Source organism: Ranitomeya imitator, chromosome 1 (assembly GCF_032444005.1).
Source record: "Ranitomeya imitator isolate aRanImi1 chromosome 1, aRanImi1.pri, whole genome shotgun sequence".
Taxonomy (NCBI): Eukaryota; Metazoa; Chordata; class Amphibia; order Anura; family Dendrobatidae; genus Ranitomeya; species Ranitomeya imitator.
The window spans coordinates 670,331,967-670,357,614 of NC_091282.1; the positions used below are offsets into that span (position 1 = coordinate 670,331,967).

At 43.5% G+C, this 25,648-nt stretch overlaps 1 protein-coding gene and 1 long non-coding RNA gene across 2 annotated transcripts in view; both read right to left on the reverse strand.

The window, feature by feature from the left end:
- LOC138658030 (prolactin-releasing peptide receptor-like) overlaps positions 1 to 7,784 on the reverse strand; it is a 30,106-nt gene extending 22,322 nt beyond the window's left edge. Inside the window, exon 1 of the mRNA XM_069745612.1 lies at positions 7,561 to 7,784. The gene's annotated coding sequence lies outside the window, so the exon portion shown is untranslated. The remainder of the gene's footprint in view (positions 1 to 7,560) is intronic.
- Positions 7,785 to 12,951: 5,167 nt separating this feature from the next.
- On the reverse strand, positions 12,952 to 14,418 carry LOC138658031 (uncharacterized). Its single transcript, XR_011317300.1, has 3 exons — positions 14,367 to 14,418; positions 13,277 to 13,335; positions 12,952 to 13,164 (listed from the first exon to the last, which is right to left on the reverse strand). It is a non-coding gene; the product is annotated as an uncharacterized lncRNA (long non-coding RNA).
- Positions 14,419 to 25,648: the final 11,230 nt, after the last annotated feature.

The window sequence follows — 25,648 nt, forward strand, 5'->3', positions numbered from 1 at the left end:
AATGCTGGAGATACTGGGGGCAGAATGCTGGAGATACTGGGGGCAGAATGGAGATACGGGCATGATTGAAGACACGGGGCAGAATGAAAGACATGGGAGCATGCTTGGAGACACTGGGGGCAGGATTGGAGACAGATCGTGCAGGGTCATGGGGCAGGTGGATATGATAGAGACAGATGGAGCAGGATGGGGAGATCATATGGGGCAGAATGGATACTCAGAAGGGCAGGATGGGAGAATGTAGGCTGAAGCCAGGAATGAGATACACGGGGCCAGGATGGGGAATATTTTTATCAAAGGGATATTATTACTGCAGTAATGTACTTCTTTTATTTAAGTATACTGTTTTAAATTGGGAGGGGGGGCGGTCTTGTTACTGTGCAGAGCGACACTATGTTGCCTTTTTTTCTTCATGTGGTGTAGTGTAGAAGTTGGGAAAAATTAAGTAATGTGTTCTGCAAGCGGAGCTTGAGATAACTGTTATTTCCTGCAGAGACGAACCCTGGCTGGAAGAAGTCATGGCGGTCTGTGCTGGATGAAAGATGAAAAAGAAAGATGAAGGACTTCAGCTAGAGACGTCACTGGTGAGCCAGTGTGTTACCTGTACACTGATGCTATACACTGTATACTATATACAGAGGTCCTGTGTATAATCTCACCAGTGATCACTGTATTATCTGTACACGGACACTGCATACTAAGTACAGATCTCATGTGTATAATGGCACTTATGGTGATAGTATTATGGTTTTTTAAACTACTGATCAGTATTGTAGTATTCAGTCGCTATGTCGTGGTAATATGTGGTCTGGACATGGTGCGGTGGTATTTGTTCTTTGTATGTGATATTATTTGGTCACTGGTGGTAATATGTGGTCTGGTCATGGTGTTGTGGTATTTGTCCCTTGTATGTGATATTATTCAATCACTGTGGTGGTAATATGTGGTCTAGTCAAGGTGTTGTGGTATTTGTTCCTTGTATGTGATATTATTATAAAAATTGAAAAATAAATAAAAATATACCTAAATTGTATTCCATATTTTAAGAAATTTTTAATAGGTTACAGTAGAGTAGGGCCCGGCCAAAAGTGTCTACCGTATTATGGTGGCGGCTTAAAAAATGTTTTGGCCAAAACAAAAGCTGCCGGCTATATGTGTGATCTGGTGATGGGAACTGTTAATGTGTGATAGGTTAGAAGTGGAGTTTTTCCAAGAGAGAACGGTGAGACTGTGGACAGTTCGAGGGGTGGAGCGTGGAGGCGGGCTGTGGTGGAGCCTGGGTGGAGTCTCAAGGGGGCCCCGAAAATTTTGCCTGTATGGGGTGTTATGACCTGGTGGTCAGGACAATAATGGACCTGATGGTAAAGAGCACACGGAATGACCTGATCGTTACTGATAATATAGGACGAGCTCTGGGACGTGGGAACTCTGCTGACCGCAATCCCTAATCCTATCAAACATACTAGAAATAGCCGTGGATTGCTCCTAACGCTCCCTATGCAACTCGGCACAGCCTAAGGAACTAGCTAGCCCTGAAGATAGAAAAATAAAGCCTACCTTGCCTCAGAGAAATTCCCCAAAGGAGAAGGCAGCCCCCCACATATAATGACTGTGAGTAAAGATGAAAATACAAACACAGAGATGAAATAGATTTAGCAAAGTGAGGCCCAACTCACTGAACAGACCGAGGATAGGAAAGGTAGCTTTGCGGTCAGCACAAAAGCCTACAAAAAGACCACGCAGAGGGCGCAAAAGACCCTCCGCACCGACTCACGGTGCGGAGGCGCTCCCTCTGCGTCCCAGAGCTTCCAGCAAGCAAGACACAAACAAAATAGCAAGCTGGACAGAAAAATAGCAAACCAGAGAAAAACAAGCGGGCACTTAGCTACTGCTGGGAAGACAGGTCACAAGAACGATCCAGGAGAGAACAAGACCAATACTGGAACATTGACAGGTGGCATGGAGCAAAGATCTAAGTGGAGTTAAATAGAGCAGCCAGCTAACGAATTAACCTCGTCACCTGTGGAAGGAAACTCAGAAACACCCACAGCCACCAGAGGAATTCCATGGATAGAATCAGCCGAAGTACCATTCATGACCACAGGAGGGAGCCCGACAACAGAATTCACAACAATGGGGCTCCGAAATTTTTAGTGGCAGCCCTGCATATGCCTACCCCAGGAGGGTTGTGTGGCAGATAAAATGGAGACAGAGTGTCTCATTCAGCATCAGGATCTGGAGACATGTAGATCTCCAGTGTGTTTTTCTGTGCTAAGGCCTAAAAGAACCTGCACTATCTTGAGTGGGCCGCTGTATGTTGTATGGACTTTTTACTTTGAGTTTTTACTTTGTACTGGAAAAGGCTGTTCTTTTGTTTTGCTATCCTGAGCAGTTTATGAAGTTTAAATAAACTTGCCTGGACATTTCAGCAATACCGCTGTCTGTGTCTACCTCAATTGCAGCTGAGTGAGTACACACTTCTACATAGTATGCATAAGCCAGTATTTAAGGGGTGCTTAATGCTTACTCACTTGTATTTATATACCGTATATACTTACCTTACTGGTGTGGAGGTAGTAGAGATTTCGGATCTCGGAGGCAGCTTTTTGATTAGCAGTGTATACCGCCTCTCCTGGGAATACTGTCTTACTTCCATTATTTCCCCACTACTTAGGGTAAGGGTCAGGTGGGTGAATAATGAGTGTTATGGGGGCTTACACCACATCCAATGATTTCAGAAGAGACTGATATACTATTCACACCTCTTCGATCTCCGGATTATATATACACCATTCCAATGAGGGCTCTTAAGGGACAAAACCCTTTTCAAGTTCGGATTATCTGTTAAAGGTCACAATAATTAAATTTCTCTAAATGAAAGGTCAATTAATCATCGACGTGACCCTGCAATTAAAACTCCGCGCTAACACACATTTACATAAGAACTCCAGGCAGCATCATTATTATCAATCTAGGTGATTATTACTGTAGATTTCTATACTTTATTATGGCAATTATCAAGCACATTGTCAATGACTGCATCAGACCTTTCCATATTGACTCATTCAAGTTTCCCTAGAATTTCCATTATTGTTCTTGTAGTGCTTACTTGGGCTTCCTCATGGGAAGATGTTGGCATGTCTGATCCTAATCCATTCACATCTATTGTAGGTTGTTTAGCTTTTTAGCCTAAGGCTAAATCTATAGCTTTGTGAATACATGGTCAATAGAAATCTTTGCTGTGGCATTTTAACTGTCACATGCCGCCTGAAGGTGATAAAGTAAGTCTCCATACATGCGCAATCTGATTAAACCTTGTGTCATTACCAGAGCTACAAGACCCTCTATTATTAGTGTTAGACTGGAGACAGACAGGAGACAGTATATAGATGGAAATAGATGAGATGTAGAAGGATACAGATTTGGACAATTGAGATATATCGTAAATACATGAGGTTGATATATGAGATACATATTAGACTGATAAACAGATAAAAAGACAGAAAAGGACTGAAAATATATTAATCTATAACAATCAATAGGTAAGATGGATGGAGAAGAAATTACTATAGATGACAGATAAAAATGAGCATACAGGTGAGCAGGTAGGATGGATATCTAATATATAAAGCTGTATGTGTGTATGTATGTATGTATGTATGTCCGGGATTGGCATCTGCACCGTCACAGCTACAGCCACAAAATTTTGCACAGTCAAACGTCTGGACCCCGAGAGCAACATAGGCTATGTTGTGAGGCGAAATTTTAACCCCGCGCATTCCAATTCACTAAACAATTTTGCCCCTATCTACATAATGGGGAAAAAGTGAAAGGAAAAGTGTTGGAGGCAAATTGACAGCTGCCAGATGTGAACAAGGGGGACTTAAAGAGTGAAAGCGATGGCGCCAAAGAGTATATACCGTACAGTTGCTAAGGTGGGGCCTCGACATGGGATACTCACCACACACGGGGATATGAACACACACACAAAAGGCGCCACAAACTACCACGTGCTTGAACACATATACCACCCTCAGCACACATTTCACCACACATACACCAACCTCGCCACATAACAGTCGAAACACAAGTCGCCGCTCAAAACTCGCCACGCGCAAAACTCACCACATGCAAAACTAGGCTCACGCAAAATTCGCCACACGTGCAAAACTCACCTCATGGAAAACTCGCCACACGCAAAACTTGCACATGCGGAAAAATTGCCACATGCACAAAAGTTGCAACACATGCAAAAGTTGCCTCACACAAAACTTGCACATACTAAAAAAGCACCACACATAAAATTCGCCATACGCAAAACTCGCCATGCGCAAAACTTGCTGCACACAACTTGCTACACTAACGTGTCACATGCAACTCGACACACAAAAAGTTGCTACACGCATGTCGCCATACAAAACTCATCTCACAAAAGTCGGTACACACATGTCGCCATACGCAACTCAACACACACAACTTGACACATGAAACTCGCCCTAAAACACACACAAGTCTGGTATTATCCTTCAAAACTAAAAATCTGATTAATAAGCAGGCAAACTACAAGAGCAACAAATGTACCATATAGGAAATACGGCAGCTGTCAGTCACATGACCTGTCTATTATGTGTATGTGTGAGCTAATATATACTGCCAGGGGGGAGGGCTTCCTGTTGGCTGGGGATTTATCAGGCTGCCACTTTAGCTTACAAATACTGAGGTAAAAATACTGACCAAATAATGTGTGAATGCGGTCTAATACAGGAGGAGATGACACACAGATATATACTATATACAGGAGGAGATGACACACAGGTATATACTATATACAGGAGGAGATGACACACAGGTATATACTATATACAGGAGGAGATGACACACAGGTATATACTATATACAGGAGCAGATGACACATGTATATACTATATACGGGAGCAGATGACACACGTATATACTATATACGGGAGCAGATGACACACGTATATACTATATACAGGAGGAGATGACTGACAGGTATATACTATATACAGGAGGAGATGACACACGTATATACTATATACAGGAGGAGATGACATACAGGTATATACTATATACAGGAGGAGATGACACACACATATATAGTATATACAGGGGAGATGACACAGGTATATACTATATACAGGAGGAGATGACATACAGGTATATACTATATACAGGTGGACATGACACACAGGTATATACTATATACAGGAGGAGATGACAACTTGGTATATACTATATACAGGGGTGATGACATACAGGTACATACTATATACAGGGGTGATGACATACAGGTACATACAATATACAGGGGCGATGACACACAGGTATATACTATATACAGTGGAGATGATACACAGGTATATACTATATACTGGAGGAGATGACACACAGGTATATACTATATACAGGAGCAGATGATACACAGGTATATACTATATACAGGAGGAGATGACTTACAGGTGCATACTATATACAGGAAGAGATGACATACAGGTATATACTATATGAAAGAGATGACATAGGTATATAGAGGAGATGACATACAGCAGGTATATACTAAATACAGGGGAGATGACATACAGGTATATACTATATACAAGAGATGACATACATGTATATAATATATATAGGAGGAGATGACATACAGGTATATAGTATATACAGAAGAGATGACATACATGTATATAATATAGGAGATGACACATGGGTATATACAATATACAGGAGGCGATGACATACAGCAGATATATACTATTTACAGGGGAGATGACATACAGGTATATACAATATACAAGAGAAGACATACAGGTGTATACTATATATAAGGGAGATGACAAACATGTATATACTGAGGTGAAAATGAGGGGTGTGAGGTGAAAATGAAAAGGTGTGAGTGCAAAATGAGAGGAGTGAGGGAAAATAGTGGAGTGATAGGAAAATAACAGATGTGAGGTCGAAATGACAAGTGTTAGGGGGGAATGAGTGGAGTGACGGGGAAAATAAGAGGAGTGAGGGGGAAAATGAGAGGTGTAAGGGAGAAAATGAGAGGCTTGATGGGAAAATAAGAGACGTGAGGTGCTATAACCACAGATATTTACTTTACCCAGGCAACACCGGGCTCTTCAGCTAGTAATATATAAAGAAGGTGGGCAGTACTCCAAATAAATGGTGCAAAAAAATGTGGGTATGGGAAGATACATACAGGAAGATATATACGGAAAGATAGATAATAGATATGGATTAGATTGATGATATCTAGATAGATAGATAGATGCTAGATATAGAGTAGATAGATAAACACAAAAGAAAAAGACAAAAGCAGCAGCGGCATAGTAGGATGGGTGCTATGCCTTCCAGGTATTTACCAACCCTTCAATACAGTCCAAAAAATAATGGAAGCAGCACATCAATAAAAGATGAAAAATAAATGCTATTTAATAGCCCATGTGGCGATGCTTTGGTTCAAAAGTGTGAACCTTGGGCTATTAAATTGCACATATTTTCATCTTTTATTGGTGTGCTGCCTCCATTATTTTTGGACTAGATAGATAGAAAGTATATAATATATAGATAGATTTAGATAGATCATAGATGATAGATAGATAATAGATAAATGATAGATAAAAGATATATAGATGATAGATAGATAGATAGATAGATAGATAGATAGATGATAGATCATAGAGATGATCGATAATAGATAGATAAATGGATAATAGATATATAATAGATAGACAATATATAGATGATACATAGATGATATTTACATAGATAATATATACATAGATGATAGATATATGATAGATAGATAATAGATAGTGATGATAGATGAAAGATAGAAGATACATAGAAAATACATAAATGATAGATTATAGATAGATAATAGTGGTGATAGATAATAGATAGATAATTGATAGATAAATAATACATGATAGATAATAGATAATGCATAGATGATAGATAATAAATAGATAGTAGATAGGAAATAGATGATAAATAGGTAGCTGACAGATAATATATAGCTGATAGGTCATGGATAGTGATGATAGATAATACAGTAGATAATAGATGATAGATAATGGATAGATAATAGATAGATAATAGCTACATAGATAGATGATAGATAGAAGATAGATACGTAGATAATAGATGCATAAATTATAGATACTAGATAGATAATAGATAGTGATGATATATAGATAATAGATAGATAATAGTTAAATCAATAATACATAATAGATAATACATAGATGATAGATAAATAATAAACAGATAGTAGATAGAAAATAGATGATAAATAGCTAGCTGATAGATAGATAATAGATAGTGATAGATAGATGATAGATAGAAAATAGATTGATAATAGATGATAGATTAATGATGATGATAGATATAGATAGCTAAAACATATATGACTTTCCATCCAATATATATATGTATATGTGTGTGTGTGTGTAAAAGATGAGGTCATTGAAAAGTAGTGAGTCTTCTCCCAGCAGTGCCCCCACACAGCACATAGACCTGTTGCTCCATACTTACACAGGGGAGAGGATCCAATCTGCTATGACGCCCTTTGTGCTGGATCCGGGCTGCAGACTCCAGTAGACACAGGTGGTAAATCTGCAGCTGATCACTGGGAGAGGGATCAGGGTCTTACTGTGACACCAGTCACTAATTCTGGAGCTCCGCTTCCTACAAGGACCTGTCACTGGAGATCTGGAGATGCCACAGGTTCTCCTCTTACAGAACAATCACTTTGCTGTGAGACTTGTCTGTCAATTCCTGGCTGCATATAGGGCGATCAGGGAATAGCCCAGCCCTGTGCTAGTGATGTATGTACAGAAAGCAAGGTACAAGAAGACCCCGAGCACAGCCCCCTCTCACACACTGGGAGTACAAGGAGCTGTCCACTACCCAGGTGCTGAACTCATCCTTTTTATCCTTCAACAAAAATTGCATTAAACTTTTTTTTTTTTTCATTTTTAAACTAGAAATGTGATCTGAATAAATTTTATCAATAGTGTTGATTTTTTATTTTCCAACATTTATGAAGAAAGGAAGTCTGTTTTATATAGTGTATGGATCCGTACTCCTTGTCGGCCAACAATGAGTAACAGAGACTTCTTATGGTGTGTGCGGTCTCTTTGTATACAGCAAATATCAAAAGTCTGACCTTCACTTCCAAACAGAATACTGGTCTGAACAGATGCTTACTGAGAGCCATCTCAATAACTAACAAATAAAATACCTCTATAGCATGTAAACATGAAATGTATGGCATTTTAATTGCATTACTGCTACAGCAAAGAGGTTCCCAGCAAAAGATCGCCATGTTGTTGGCGGCTGAGCATGCATGAATTGGCCAAATTATGTTCTAAGTATCTTCATTTTTACTATTTTCTAGAGCAGTAATGCAATTCCAATTTTATATATTTCATGTTTACATGCTTTAGCGCTACAGAGTGTAACTTTATTTGTTAGTCTTTGTATATAGCAAACACAGTTTTGCTCATTAGTGACTGATGAGCGAGCATGCTCACCACTGCTTGATATTCGATAGAACATCAGGGTGCTCGGATATGCTCATTACTCGACTGAGTATCGCTGATGCCATGCTCGATTCCCTACCCCAAATGTTTTGCACCTATTAGACAGCCAATGAACATGCGGGGATTGCTTTCCATACATGGTAATGCCATGTTGGCTACTGATATTATTGTGATTAGCCAGCTTGGGTCTTATGTAACACTCGGCGACGCGATGCTCGGCACACACTCCTCTGGAGAGTTGTTATGGTAGGGAGAGCTTATAGGCAGTGTTTAAGGTTTCTATTACAGTAGTTTTTTACTGCTGCACCATTAAAGGAAAAATAATTTTTCAGGGCTACATACTGTTCTTTCTTTACTAAAACTGCTGTTACCGCATTCAGTGTAGAGATAGCTGGTGGAGGAGGGATAGTTTTGGATTAGAGGCATACAGTGGGGAAATTAAGTATTTGATACACTGACGATTTTGCACGTTTTCCCACCTACAAAGAATGGAGAGGTCTGTGCTCTGTTATCCTAGGTACACTTCAACTGTGAGAGACAGAATCTAAAAATAAAAAAAAACAGAAAATCACATTGTATGATTTTTACATAATTAATTTGCATAAAATAAGCATTTGCTACAACAGAAAAACAGAACTTAATATTTGGTCCAGAAACCTTTGTAATTAAAGAGGTCATTTCCTGCAGTTCTTGACCAAGTTTGCAAAAGCTGCAGCAGGGATTTTGGCGACTCCTCCATACAGATCTTCTCCAGATCTTTAAGATTTTGGGGCTGTCACTGGGCAAAATTGTGTTTCAGCTCCCTCCAAGATTTTCTATTGAGTTCAGGTCTGGAGACTGGCTAGGTAACTCCAGGAACTTGAAATGCTTCTTACAGAGCCACTCCTTAGTTGTCCTGGCTGTGTGTTTTAGGTCATTGTCATGGTGGAAGACCCAGCCATAGCCCATCTTCAATACTCTTTCTGAGGGAAGGAGGTCGTTTGCCAAAATCTTGGCGATACGTGACCCCATCAATCCTCCCTTCAATGCAGTGCAGTCATACCCTCCTATTTGCAGAAACGCACCCCTAAAGTTTTATATTTTCCCCACCACGCTTCATGGTTGGGACGGTGTTCTTGGGGTTGTACTCATCGTTCTTTTTCCTCAAAACACGGCGAGTGCAGTTGATACTAAAAAGTTCTATTTTGGTCTCATCTGACCACATGATCTTCTTCCAAGCCTCCTCTGGACCATCGAGATGGTCATTGGTGAACTTCAAACAGGCCTGGACATGTGCTGGCATGAGCTGGGGACCTTATGTGCTCTGGATGATTTTAATCCATGATGGCATAGTATGTTACTAACAGTAATGTTTGAGATTGTGGTCCCAGCTCTCTTCAGGTCATTGACCAGGTCCTCCTGCGTAGTTTTGGGCTGATTCCTTACCTTTTCTCAGAATCATCCTTACCCCACGAGGCAAGATCTTGCAGGAGGCTCTAGACCGAGGAAGATTGATAGTCATCTTGTGATTCTTCCATTTTCTATTAATTGTGCCAACAGTTGTTGGCTTCTCACCAAGCGGCTTTCCTATTGTCCTGTAGTCTCAGCCTTGTGCAGGTCTACAATTTTGACCCTGGTGTCCTTAGATAGCTCTTTGGTCTTGGCCATGTTGAAGAGTTAGGACTGTGATTGATTGAGTGTGGACAGGTGTCTTTTACTGTATACAGGTAACAAGCTCAAACAGGTGCAATTAATACAGGTAATGAGTGCAGAGTAGGAGGGCTGCTAAAAAGAAAAACTAACAGGTCTGTGAGAGCCAAAATTCTTGGTAGTTAGTAGATGATCAAATAATTATTTTGTGCAATAAAATGCAATATAATTATTTCAAAATCATACAATGTGATTTTCTGGTTTTCACTTTTAGATTCTGTCTCTCACAGTTGAAGTGTACCTACAATAAAAATACAAACCTCCCCATTCTTTGCAGGTGGGAAAACTTGCAAAATCTGCAATGTATCAAATACCTATTTTCCCCACTGTATAGGACACCACTCTTGAAGCCAGAACATTGAAAGCAGGTGGTTGGATGGCAGATAATCCTTACAGTATGCTTACAAGCACCTCTCTTCCAAATGCTCCAGTATCACTAGCCAAGAGTCTGGACCACATAATCCTTACACTGATTCTCCTTCTCACTATGGAGAGACCCAGGAGACAAATGATCCCATACTAAGGCACTCCAAGGGGCTCTTTTCATTTCCATTTATTGATTCTGGGTTCATGCCATGCACGTTTCAAGAGCGACATGACGAGATCATGTGTAGTGATGCCAAAATGTTTGAGCAGCCACAGTCAGAAGATGACGAGAGTGGGCAACAGCAATTAGTGTCTCAAGCGGTAGATGATGATGAGACACAATTGCCAACAAGTGATTATGTTAAGTCAACAAGTTAGGAGGACCAAAGTGTGGAAGTAGAAGACGAGGTGGTGGACGATGAAGTCACTGACCCAACCTGGGGGGGTGCCATGCAGAGCAAGAACAGCAGCGCAGAGGGAGATGGACCTGCAGCACCACAAAAGGCAGAAAGAGGCAGTGGGGTGAAAAAAAGGAGAAGGCAGTCGACTGTTTCTCACAGCACCCACACGCGGCAAGTTCCTAGGCCGAGGGTTAGGTGTTCTCTAATCTGGTGCTTTTTTAAAGAATGTGTGGACAATAAAAGAATGGTCATTTCCAACCTGTGCAGTACCAAGATCAGCAGGGGTCTGACCACTACTTGCCTGGCAACCACCAGCATGTTCAAGCACATCAAAGCACCCAACTAGGTGGGCCAAACACCTGGGTCCATAATCAGTGTCTGTGGGTGACACCGCTTCCTCTTTCTCTGTGCTACATGCTTGCCAATCCACTGTCCAAAATGCATGTGCATATGCATCCTGCCTTACACATGTTGTTGCACATTCGCAAGCACCATCAGCAACCAAGTTCAATCTTTTGTCCCAGATCAGCATTCAGCTATTGCTACCCCACACCTTGGAACACAATTGGAAACACCCAGCCACCTACCCACAGGCCCAAACACTAAACGAGCACATTTCCAGACCTTATTGTCCTGGAAATGTTGCAGTTTATGCTTGGGGACACTGAGGCTTTCTGCAACCTCATGACGGCAGCCGTCCCTCAGTACTCTGTCTCCAGCCCCCACTGTTTTTCCCGTTGTTCCATCCCCGCTTTACACCAGCACTTGTTCCATAATATCACCCATGCCCTGACTAACGCAATTGCATCAAGTCTGAGGTGAATCAGTATTCGATAGGCTCCAACTGCCTATCGTACAAACCTCTGTCTTAGGACAGGAGAGAGGGGACTTGCACTGAGCTTCAAGCGGCAGGGACCTAGCCAACTAAACAGCACAAGTAGGAAAGGCTTACAGACCTCACCTGGGTGAGGGATCTCCTATTGCCTCCAAGCTGGCCGGACAACAGCAACCCTGCACTTGGTACCCTGGACTGAGGACTACACCTACCATCAGTAAACCAGGTAAAGACTTTGCAAACCTGTGTCCTAGTTCTTTGCCATACAATCCACCACACCATCTTGCCATACACTTGGAAAGCCTTGGGGACCCCGCTTCACCTGTGGGAAGCGCCACCATCTTGCTGCATACCATCAACCCAGAGGATCCCTTTAAGCAGCATCGGTCCTCACTGACCGAAAACTACAGGTGGCATCACGAACATAGACATTACAAATTCCCTTAAAAGACCTTCCGCTTTAATTGGACGCCCGGGGCCACAGACTGGGTCACAGCCACCGTGACATCCCTTTAAGACCGGACCCCATACCGAGTACCCGGCTGCCCTGGATGGGGCGCTCCATATACCCCCAGGGGTATATGTTTTACAGCCTTTGCACTTACCAGTCTAGGCGTCTGACTCCTTAACAATAGGATAAAAAATGTTGAGGCCCTTCCAGGGTGTATTGCAGTCCCTCCTAATTTTTAGCAGTTCTTGCGCTAGGTGCATAGGCTTTATGAGTCTATGTGTCTGACTAATCAATAATTTTAATAGAATGTGTAGGAGGCCCTCCTTTATGTCTAATACGGGGGGTCTCTCTTCCTTTTCCTTCCTTTTAATTTTTGGCAGTTCTTGAATTGTCTGCATAGACTTTGTGAGTTTCAGAGTCTCTCCTTCATAAATTAAACAGGATTTGTCTGACCAGGGCTGCCACCAGGAATTTCAGGGCCGGCCCCTTGCTGGCAAAATTTTCGGGCCCCATTGAGACTCTGCCCAAACTCCACATTGGCTCCTTTTCCCCTGAAACCTTGCACAGTCACACCGCCTACTCTTGGAAAATTTTCGGTCTAATCATAAGACCTTCATCAGAAAGGTTATTGAGTACTGTAATACATGCGTAGAAAAACACAAAGGGAAATTTTAGAAAATGATGCACAGAGTAAATACAAAGTAAATACAAATCTAGTACACATTGCTCAATGGAGAAATGATAAATAAACAGACATCACTTGTTACATAATCAGCAGACAACAGTGGCGGTCTAAACGGATCCGGCCTGGTGCTCCGTGAGTTGTGAGCTTCGTAGTAGAGATGCTAAAGGCTGTAAACATGTATAGGATTGATAATACGAGAGAGAAGAAGACAAGGAGACTATCATGTCCTGCTAAAAAACCGGGCAAGTGGATAGCGGATTGACCACCCCTAAAGGATACAGAAAGTGCGGTGACCTCCATGACTAGTGGTTGATGGGCTAAGGTGCAAAGTGAGAAGCCTAAAATATAAAACACGAGCATGTAAATAATACATAACTGTCATTGTGCAGGAATAGTGCAATATGTTTGGGCACACAGCCCCGTAGGACCTAGAGGGCATGAGAATCAATCCTGAAGTGTGACCACCTAGGACCTGCAAGCATGGATCGAGGAATAGCCAGTAGAGTCCGGACTAGTTTAAGAGAGTACTAAAAAAGTTAGCTACCTGGATGATGTGAACAATCTGATAGGGCCCATAAGGTGCCAGCATTAGAGCAGTCCTGGGAGAGGGAGGGCGCCTAGGGAGAACAAGGAGAGATAGAGGAACACCTAGCCAAACGTTGTCCACGTAAAGGAAAGGAAAACCCCTTAAAATACTAGTCACTATTACCTGTCAGAGGGTATAGAAGGCGAGCGCTGTGGGAGGCGAACTAATCGCAGGAGCAGAAGCGCTGTGGAAAAAAAAATATAGTGGGTGACTAAGTATCTGGGCCGAGGAAAGTGCCGAGAGAAGGCGAGCGCCGCTGGACTATGGGGGCAGAGCGTACCTGTAACGCCGGAGGACGCCGGCACCGTGCTGTGGAGGCTGCGAGACTCCCAGGGCTGGTGTAAGGCGGCGGCACTTCCGGGTTTAAGTGCGCGCCGCCGGGCGATCACCTGACCCGTCGCGTCATAGAAGACACATGACCGGGTCGGCTGCGCGTGCGCAGAGGGAAAAGGACGTTAGGGGGCTGAAGGGCGCCTGCGCAAAAAGAATGAGTGCCGGAGCCTAAAGAGAAAGCTAGAGGCGGCCGTATACAAAGAGGGGGGGGGGGGGGGCGAAACTCTGAGAGAGAACAAAACGCAGGTGGACCGCAGGGGGCAAGGGAGGCTGAACGTAGAAACTGAAGCGGGGTATACGCCAAATAAAGGGGCAAAAGACCTGATGAAGAGAGGGGGGGGGGAAAGACTGAGATCAGAGCAAAGCCCTCAAAGGTGGTCACACGCAGGTGATATAGAGACCAAACTAATGCTCTATATCTTAGAACGGCATTGAGTGTGGATACTGTACCATATGGGGTGGGACCAGTGCTCGGTGCGCAGGACGTGACTAGCGGTTCTGTGAAGAGAAGTAAAACAACAGACAATTAAAAACATGACATAATCAAATGCGGTCAACACATTCCCTGGTTGTGCTCACTCTACATATAATACAAAACAAGGAATTACAAAAAAGCTGAAACATCGTAATCTCTATTTAATCCCTTTGGTTCTAAGGTCTGGAGTGTATAGATCCAATAAGCTTCCCTTCTTTGAAGCATTCTGGTACGGTTTTGTCCCCTTCTAGGGATGTCCACCTGTTCTAAAACCTGGAACCGGAGTTGGGCAATGCTGTGATTTTTTATGGCAAAATGGTGTGGGAGGGGAAGATGTGTCTTGTTACATCGGATGGTGGATTTATGTTGGGCCACTCTTTCCCTCACTGCTTGCGTGGTCTCGCCTACATAGGCTAGACCGCATGGGCATTTGATAAGATATACCACAAATGTGGACTCGCAGGTGTAGAAACCTTTTATAGGAATGGCCTTACCAGTTTGTGGGTGAAACACAGAGGAACCCTTTTGTACATTACTGGACTGTAGACAATTGAGGCAGGGGAAAGTGCCACGTTTCTGGGTTTGAAGAAAAGTTTGTTTCGGGACCACTGAACCTGAGCCAATGTCTGCCTTGACCAGCCTGTCCTTGAGGTTCCTAGCACGCTTAAAGCATGGTAGGAACGGTGCTTTGAATTCTGGAACTGTCGGGTAGCTTTTGGATAAGATATTCCAATGTCTCCTAATGGTAGATTGTACTAGGCCCGAAAAAGGATGAAAGGTAGAGACAAAGGGGATTCTCTTTTGATTGTCCTTGGGTTTGTTGTGTGATAGGTCCTGCTTGGCCCCTGTCAATACCCCCTGGGGGTAACCCCTATCAGTGAATTTTTGTTCCATTTCTGTGAGTCTAGTTTTTTTTAATTCCACATCGGAGACAATCCTGTCTACCCTGTGAAACTGTGACTTGGGGATGGACCTCTTGATAGAGGGTGGGTGGCAGCTGGAAAAATGTAATAGGCCATTACGATCAGTAGGTTTTGTGAATAAATCGATGCCCAACCGAACCTCCCTCTCCTTATATACCAGGGTGTCCAGAAAACTAATTTTATGCGTGTCATGTTGTAAGGTAAATTTGAGTTCAGGCCAGATGCTGTTGATGTGTTGGTCAAAAGGCAAGAGTGACTCAATAGGGCCATCCCAGACGCAAAATATATCATCGATATATCTCCGCCAAACCCTGCAGTGAGCCATGAACAAGGGGTGATTGTACACAAAGTCACTCTCAAAAGCCGCCATGTAAGCTATAGCGTAAGGGGGCGCTACGTTCGCGCCCATGGCTGTACCTTGTTGTTGGGCATAGAAAGTGTCCTGAAACATGAAGTAATTTTCTTTGAGTACTATGCCCAAAAGATCGGCACAGAGGTGACGGATTTTGATGTCCACTCTGTTCTCACTTAGAAGTCTATCTGTGGCTAATAGGCCCTTCTCATGTACTATAGAGGTATACAAACTATTGACGTCCCAGGTGACAAGCAGGGAAGAAGGAGCTAAGGGGCCCAATGATTTAATGATTTGGATAAAGTTACTAGTATCCAACAGGAAGGAGCGGGTGGTCTTAACCAATGGGGTTAGAATTTTTTCCAGTACCATAGACAGAGGTGATAGGACTGAATCGGTCAGAGACACGATGGGACGACCAGGAGGTTTAACTAATCTCTTATGTATCTTTGGTAAGATGTAAAATATGGGAGTGATGGGATCCCTGTGGATGAGGAAATCTCTCATCTTACTGTCGATAGTGCCCGCCTGGAAGTGAAATTCCACAATGGGTGCAATTTTTTTGACTATCTGATTCAAAGGATTGTGTGGTATTATCCTGTATACTGTAGTGTCCCCCAATTGCCTAAACACTTCCTCTAGGTAATCAGCTCTGTCCATGACCACCGTTGCCCCACCCTTATCTGCTGGTTTAAATATCAGAGATTTATCCGACGACAGATGCTCCAGTGCAATTCTCTCTTGGTATGAGAGATTAGTGTGAAAATGAAACTTCCCCCGGTCCATCTCCCGAGTTAAATTGTGTATATCTCTCTCAACAAGGGAAACAAAAGTTTCCACCGGTGGGTTTGACCGAGGTGGCATGTAGGAGCTGTAGGCTGTTTACAGCCTTTAGCATCTCTACTACGAAGCTCACAACTCACGGAGCACCAGGCCGGATCCGTTTAGACCGCCACTGTTGTCTGCTGATTATGTAACAAGTGATGTCTGTTTATTTATCATTTCTCCATTGAGCAATGTGTACTAGATTTGTATTTACTTTGTATTTACTCTGTGCATCATTTTCTAAAATTTCCCTTTGTGTTTTTCTACGCATGTATTACAGTACTCAATAACCTTTCTGATGAAGGTCTTATGATTAGACCAAAAACGTTCAATTTATGTGGAACTGGATGCACCTAATAAACGAATTGTTCACGTTTTATCTTGCAAAGACTATCTCTTGAGTGCCAAGTAATTTATTCTATATGATTGATGGGTTGGATACCTAACTTGTGCACCTCCTACAAACCTTGAGTGCCGTGTCCTCTATTATTATATGCCTTATCCTTACACGAGCACCTTGGACGATGTCGAGTGAGACCTTCTCCTTCAATGCTACAGAAGCGGCAGAAATCCTCTCTAAAGTAACCGCACCTAGCGATTTTCTACAAATACCTACCAAAGAACTCAAGAATCGCGACTTGGAACGTGAGTCGAGACGAGCAGTTAACCTAGAACTGCATATTATTACAATAGCTGAATACCTCCGGGTCCAGAGGATCCCGCGGGGCTTAAGGGTCCCTTTACAACCGACCTTCTTCAGAGAGGATAAAGACTACTGCACCAAGTTCGAACATATCCTGAACAAATGTTCGGCAGATCTGATGACCCTAACCCTCTCGTACCTCCAGAAGAACCTGGATACGGTAAATGCCCAGATAAGCGCCATCGAGAACCAATTGACCAGTACTATGCCCCAGGAGGAGTTCCAGGAACTCAAGACAAAGAATCAAGAAATGTTACGGCTACACAGATCAGAACTAGAGAAGAAGAAAAGATCAAAGTTCTTAAGAGACACCGAGGACTATCTACAGAACCGTGTTTATCAGTGGCGAGATGTTCGGCGTTCCACCAGGCGACACAGCTCTCTAAGCTCTTCTGGTTCCACCGACAGCAGGCCCGGAACCTCAAACCTTTCTACCTCCCATTCTTCTTTTTTAGGGAACAACCGCGGCCGTCAAAAGGGAAAACGAGGCGGGGGGGCCAATGCCGCCGGGGAACCCAGAAACCAGATGGCAACACGCTCGCAGGTAAGGACCTCCCACTGGTAGTGAACATTTCCTCAAAAAACTTGGACGTTCATCAATTGTCCATTCTTCAAAAGGGCTTGTCTTTTTGCCCGACGTACAAGTTCAACTCCTTTGAACTCAGCATGGATCTACAGAGGTTCTACCGTAACCTCAGACTACGTGTCCATTTCTCGGAGCAATCTCCTGCCTTGAAACCTTCAAGACAGGACGAGACCCTACTTGAACTCCGCCAGCTGGGGCTACGGTCCCATAGCTCCTACATGCCACCTCGGTCAAACCCACCGGTGGAAACTTTTGTTTCCCTTGTTGAGAGAGATATACACAATTTAACTCGGGAGATGGACCGGGGGAAGTTTCATTTTCACACTAATCTCTCATACCAAGAGAGAATTGCACTGGAGCATCTGTCGTCGGATAAATCTCTGATATTTAAACCAGCAGATAAGGGTGGGGCAACGGTGGTCATGGACAGAGCTGATTACCTAGAGGAAGTGTTTAGGCAATTGGGGGACACTACAGTATACAGGATAATACCACACAATCCTTTGAATCAGATAGTCAAAAAAATTGCACCCATTGTGGAATTTCACTTCCAGGCGGGCACTATCGACAGTAAGATGAGAGATTTCCTCATCCACAGGGATCCCATCACTCCCATATTTTACATCTTACCAAAGATACATAAGAGATTAGTTAAACCTCCTGGTCGTCCCATCGTGTCTCTGACCGATTCAGTCCTATCACCTCTGTCTATGGTACTGGAAAAAATTCTAACCCCATTGGTTAAGACCACCCGCTCCTTCCTGTTGGATACTAGTAACTTTATCCAAATCATTAAATCATTGGGCCCCTTAGCTCCTTCTTCCCTGCTTGTCACCTGGGACGTCAATAGTTTGTATACCTCTATAGTACATGAGAAGGGCCTATTAGCCACAGATAGACTTCTAAGTGAGAACAGAGTGGACATCAAAATCCGTCACCTCTGTGCCGATCTTTTGGGCATAGTACTCAAAGAAAATTACTTCATGTTTCAGGACACTTTCTATGCCCAACAACAAGGTACAGCCATGGGCGCGAACGTAGCGCCCCCTTACGCTATAGCTTACATGGCGGCTTTTGAGAGTGACTTTGTGTACAATCACCCCTTGTTCATGGCTCACTGCAGGGTTTGGCGGAGATATATCGATGATATATTTTGCGTCTGGGATGGCCCTATTGAGTCACTCTTGCCTTTTGACCAACACATCAACAGCATCTGGCCTGAACTCAAATTTACCTTACAACATGACACGCATAAAATTAGTTTTCTGGACACCCTGGTATATAAGGAGAGGGAGGGTCGGTTGGGCATCGATTTATTCACAAAACCTACTGATCGTAATGGCCTATTACATTTTTCCAGCTGCCACCCACCCTCTATCAAGAGGTCCATCCCCAAGTCACAGTTTCACAGGGTAGACAGGATTGTCTCCGATGTGGAATTAAAAAAAACTAGACTCACAGAAATGGAACAAAAATTCACTGATAGGGGTTACCCCCAGGGGGTATTGACAGGGGCCAAGCAGGACCTATCACACAACAAACCCAAGGACAATCAAAAGAGAATCCCCTTTGTCTCTACCTTTCATCCTTTTTCGGGCCTAGTACAATCTACCATTAGGAGACATTGGAATATCTTATCCAAAAGCTACCCGACAGTTCCAGAATTCAAAGCACCGTTCCTACCATGCTTTAAGCGTGCTAGGAACCTCAAGGACAGGCTGGTCAAGGCAGACATTGGCTCAGGTTCAGTGGTCCCGAAACAAACTTTTCTTCAAACCCAGAAACGTGGCACTTTCCCCTGCCTCAATTGTCTACAGTGCAGTAATGTACAAAAGGGTTCCTCTGTGTTTCACCCACAAACTGGTAAGGCCATTCCTATAAAAGGTTTCTACACCTGCGAGTCCACATTTGTGGTATATCTTATCAAATGCCCATGCGGTCTAGCCTATGTAGGCGAGACCACGCAAGCAGTGAGGGAAAGAGTGGCCCAACATAAATCCACCATCCGATGTAACAAGACACATCTTCCCCTCCCACACCATTTTGCCATAAAAAATCACAGCATTGCCCAACTCCGGTTCCAGGTTTTAGAACAGGTGGACATCCCTAGAAGGGGACAAAACCGTACCAGAATGCTTCAAAGAAGGGAAGCTTATTGGATCTATACACTCCAGACCTTAGAACCAAAGGGATTAAATAGAGATTACGATGTTTCAGCTTTTTTGTAATTCCTTGTTTTGTATTATATGTAGAGTGAGCACAACCAGGGAATGTGTTGACCGCATTTGATTATGTCATGTTTTTAATTGTCTGTTGTTTTACTTCTCTTCACAGAACCGCTAGTCACGTCCTGCGCACCGAGCACTGGTCCCACCCCATATGGTACAGTATCCACACTCAATGCCGTTCTAAGATATAGAGCATTAGTTTGGTCTCTATATCACCTGCGTGTGACCACCTTTGAGGGCTTTGCTCTGATCTCAGTCTTTTCCCCCCCCCTCTCTTCATCAGGTCTTTTGCCCCTTTATTTGGCGTATACCCCGCTTCAGTTTCTACGTTCAGCCTCCCTTGCCCCCTGCGGTCCACCTGCGTTTTGTTCTCTCTCAGAGTTTCGCCCCCCCCCCCTCTTTGTATACGGCCGCCTCTAGCTTTCTCTTTAGGCTCCGGCACTCATTCTTTTTGCGCAGGCGCCCTTCAGCCCCCTAACGTCCTTTTCCCTCTGCGCACGCGCAGCCGACCCGGTCATGTGTCTTCTATGACGCGACGGGTCAGGTGATCGCCCGGCGGCGCGCACTTAAACCCGGAAGTGCCGCCGCCTTACACCAGCCCTGGGAGTCTCGCAGCCTCCACAGCACGGTGCCGGCGTCCTCCGGCGTTACAGGTACGCTCTGCCCCCATAGTCCAGCGGCGCTCGCCTTCTCTCGGCACTTTCCTCGGCCCAGATACTTAGTCACCCACTATATTTTTTTTCCACAGCGCTTCTGCTCCTGCGATTAGTTCGCCTCCCACAGCGCTCGCCTTCTATACCCTCTGACAGGTAATAGTGACTAGTATTTTAAGGGGTTTTCCTTTCCTTTACGTGGACAACGTTTGGCTAGGTGTTCCTCTATCTCTCCTTGTTCTCCCTAGGCGCCCTCCCTCTCCCAGGACTGCTCTGATGCTGGCACCTTATGGGCCCTATCAGATTGTTCACATCATCCAGGTAGCTAACTTTTTTAGTACTCTCTTAAACTAGTCCGGACTCTACTGGCTATTCCTCGATCCATGCTTGCAGGTCCTAGGTGGTCACACTTCAGGATTGATTCTCATGCCCTCTAGGTCCTACGGGGCTGTGTGCCCAAACATATTGCACTATTCCTGCACAATGACAGTTATGTATTATTTACATGCTCGTGTTTTATATTTTAGGCTTCTCACTTTGCACCTTAGCCCATCAACCACTAGTCATGGAGGTCACCGCACTTTCTGTATCCTTTAGGGGTGGTCAATCCGCTATCCACTTGCCCGGTTTTTTAGCAGGACATGATAGTCTCCTTGTCTTCTTCTCTCTCGTATTATCAATCCTATACATGTTTACAGCCTTTAGCATCTCTACTACGAAGCTCACAACTCACGGAGCACCAGGCCGGATCCGTTTAGACCGCCACTGTTGTCTGCTGATTATGTAACAAGTGATGTCTGTTTATTTATCATTTCTCCATTGAGCAATGTGTACTAGATTTGTATTTACTTTGTATTTACTCTGTGCATCATTTTCTAAAATTTCCCTTTGTGTTTTTCTACGCATGTATTACAGTACTCAATAACCTTTCTGATGAAGGTCTTATGATTAGACCGAAAACGTTCAATTTATGTGGAACTGGATGCACCTAATAAACGAATTGTTCACGTTTTATCTTGCAAAGACTATCTCTTGAGTGCCAAGTAATTTATTCTATATGATTGATGGGTTGGATACCTAACTTGTGCACCTCCTACAAACCTTGAGTGCCGTGTCCTCTATTATTATATACTCTTGGAAAAGTTCCACTTCTGCACCACATCCTCACCACATTTATTATGTCGCAAGTATTGATATAAAACAATCTTTTCCACATAAATGTATTTTTATACAGTAGGCATGCAGTATACAGATGGTTAAATATGTTGTGTACCATCAAAAAACACTCCTCAGTTACAGATACACATGCATGACTGCCACCTGCATTTTATTCTGCCTATAGGAGGACAAAGTCTCCTAAGACCACCTTGTGCTTCATAGATATTCATAAGGTTGGCAAGTTCTGCATTATTCATTTTGCGCTCATCTGCTCACATTAGTCAGGTCATCATGATACAGGAAAGAAATATATCTTGGTACCATGTTAGCCAGTAGATAGAAAAATAATATAAATAAAAATAATATTTTTCAGGTCATCATGACATCTAAATACCAGAAGAGAATAAACAGTAAGGCTCTGTTCACATGTCCAGTTGTATTCCATTTGTAAAATGTCCAATATTAAAGAAAAAACAAATCCAATAAAAAACTGACATTTTGTTATCTGGTTTACATCAATTTTGTTCCATTCGCAACGGAAAACTATTTTTTTACTGGATCCTTCAGAAAATGCATTTTGGTACCAGTTTTAAATGAGTTCCCATTGGAGGTGGGCGAATTTGGGTGGAATTGAATTCAATTCAAGTCTTTTAAAAAATATATGATATCTAGAATACAGATTTTCTTGTAATTCACTGCTTGTGAATTCAACATGAGGAACACCGACAGGCCAATGGCAAATCCTCCGAGAAGGGGAGCTCCAGCCACCACCAACATCCTGATGTCACAACGCACCATAACCTTGAAAGACCACTTGCAGCCAGAAGTCCTGTTCTAGAATAAAGATAGCGATATGTAACTGCAGAAAAACGATGCCCTGAAAACCAGACATGCAGGCAGCAGACAGTGTTATTTGTTTTTCTTTTGTTTTGCCTTTTTTTCATCCTACTTTCATTATGCTCGGATGTCTGGAGAGTAGGGTTGATCGATCACCCTAAAAATCAGATCGGAAAGGATCGGTCCGATCACACTTGAAAATCGGGAATATCGATTTCCGTACCTCATTGAAGTCAATGGGGATAAAAATTGGAGACTGTACGTGTCTGTGTGCGCGGGCGGGGTCTGTGCAGGACCGTCGGGGGTCTGTGCGGGCCTCTTGGGGGTCTGTGCGGGGCTGCCGGGGGTCTGTACGGGCCTCTTGGGGGTCTGGGCGTGCTGCCGGGGGTCTGTGCGGACTTCTTGGGGGTCTGTGCGGGCCTGCCGGGGGTCTGTGCGGGCCTGCCGGGGGTCTGTGCGGGCTGCCGGGGGTCTGTGCGGGCCTGCCGGGGTCTGTGCAGGCTGCCCGGGGTCTGTGCGGGCCTGCCGGGGGTCTGTGTGGGCCTGTCGGGGGTCTGTGTGGGCCTGCCAGGGGTCTGTGCGGGCTGGCGGGGGTGTGTGCGGGGCTCTCGTGGGTCTTTGTGTGTGTGCAATGACAGGGATTGACACATTAGCCAATGATGGGACAGTAGTAGTCCCATCATCCGGCTAATGTGTTGAATGTAAAAAAAATCATACATACTACATACAACATACTACATACATACAACATACATACTACAGTCATGGACAAAAATTTTGAGAATGAGACAAATATTAATTTTTCCAAAGTCTACTGCTTCATTTTTTCTAATGGCAATTTGCATATACTCCTGAATGTCAGAGTGATCAGCTTAACAGCAATTACTGTACTTGCAAAGTCAATATTTTTCCAGAAAATGAACTTTAAACCCCCAAAACACATTTCAACATCATTGCAGTCCTGCCTTAAAAGGAGCAGCTAACATCGTTTTAGTGATTGATCCATTAACACACGTGTGGGTGTTGATGAGGACAGGGCTGGCGATCAATCAGTCATGATTAAGTAAGAATGACATCACTGGACACTTTAAAAGGAGGCTGGTGCTTGGTATCATTGTTTCTCTTCAGTTAACCATGGTTATCTCTAAAGAAACACGTGCAGCCATCATTGCACTGCACAAAAATGGCCTAACAGGGAAGAGTATCACAGCTACAAAGATTGCACCTCCGTCAACAATCTATCGCGTCATCAAGAACTTCAAGGAGAGAGCTTCCATTGTTGTCAAAAAGACTCCAGGGCGCCCAAGAAAGACCAGCAAGTGCCAGGACCGTATCTTAAAACTGTTTCAGCTGCGGGATCGGACTACCAGCAGTGCCGAGCTTGCTCAGGAATGGCAGCAGGCTGGTGTGAGTGCTTCGGCACGCACTGTGAGGCGGAGACTCTTTGAGCAAGACCTGGTTTCAAGGAGGGCAGCAAAGAAGCCACTTCTCTCCAGAAAAAACATCAGGGACCGACTGATATTCTGCAAAAGGTACAGGGAGTGGACTGCTGAGGACTGGGGCAAAGTCATTTTCTCTGATGAATCCCCTTTTCGATTGTTTGGGACATCTGGAAAACAGCTTATTCGGAGAAGAAGAGGTGAGCGCTCCCACCAGTCTTGTCTCATGCCAACTGTAAAGCATCCTGAAACCATTCATGTGTGGGGTTGCTTCTCAGCCAAGGGAATCGGCTCACTCACAGTCTTGCCTAAAAACACAGCCATGAATAAAGAATGGTAACAGAATGTCCTCCAAGAGCAACTTCTCCCAATCGTCCAAGAGCAGTTTGGCGCCCAACAATGCCTTTTCCAGCATAATGGAGCACCTTGCCACAAAGCAAAGGTGATAACTAAATGGCTCATGGAACAAAACATAGAGATTTTGGGTCCATGGCCTGGAAACTCCCCAGATCTTAATCCCATTGAGAACTTGTGGTCAATCATCAATAGACGGGTGGACAAGCAAAAACCAACAAATTCTGGCAAAATGCAAGCATTGATTAAGCAACAATGCACTGCTATCAGTCAGGACTTGGTCCAGAAGTTGATTGAGAGCATGTGAGGGAGAATTGCAGAGGTCTTGAAGAAGAAGGGTCAACACTGCAAATATTGACTTGCTGCATTAACTCATTCTAACTGTCAATATAACCTATTGGTACTCATAATATGATTGCAATTATATTTCTGTATGTGATATAAACATCAGACAAACACTAATAAAAACCAGAGGGCAGCAGATCATGTGAAAATATAATTTTTGTGTCATTCTCAAAACTTTTGGCCATGACTGTACATACATACAACATGCTACGTACATACTACATACATACAACATACTACATACATACTACAAACATACATACATACTACATACAACATACATACTATATACATACATACAACATGCTACATACATACTACATACATACATACAACATACTACATACATACAAAATACATACTGCATACATACTACATACATACTACATACATACTACATACAATACATTCATACATTACATACAATACATACATACAGACATACAGTATATATAACATAGAGTACATACTCACCATCACTTGTCACTTTGATCCCCGAAGCCAGTGTCACCTGTAAAAAATATTAAAATAACGAACAACCAATATACTCCCTGTCCACAGAAATCCACGAGTGTCACACGACGATCTCCCGTGGAGAGCAGCAGCATAAGCTGATGCGTCTGCTCTCTAGGGGCTCCAGGAATATAATGATGGGTAGGAGGTATCCTTCCGCACTGTATTCCTCCGCCACTGTAAAAAATTGTCCCTAGTCTCACTTTTGGCACTGCTGTGTGAGAAAGTTCCCACGCATAAAGTGAGACCAGTGAACTACAGTAACCTCTCAGTGATGCACTGCAGGAGCCATTGTCTCCTGTCAGTGTGTCACTGAGGGCCCTATAGAGCAGTGACATCAC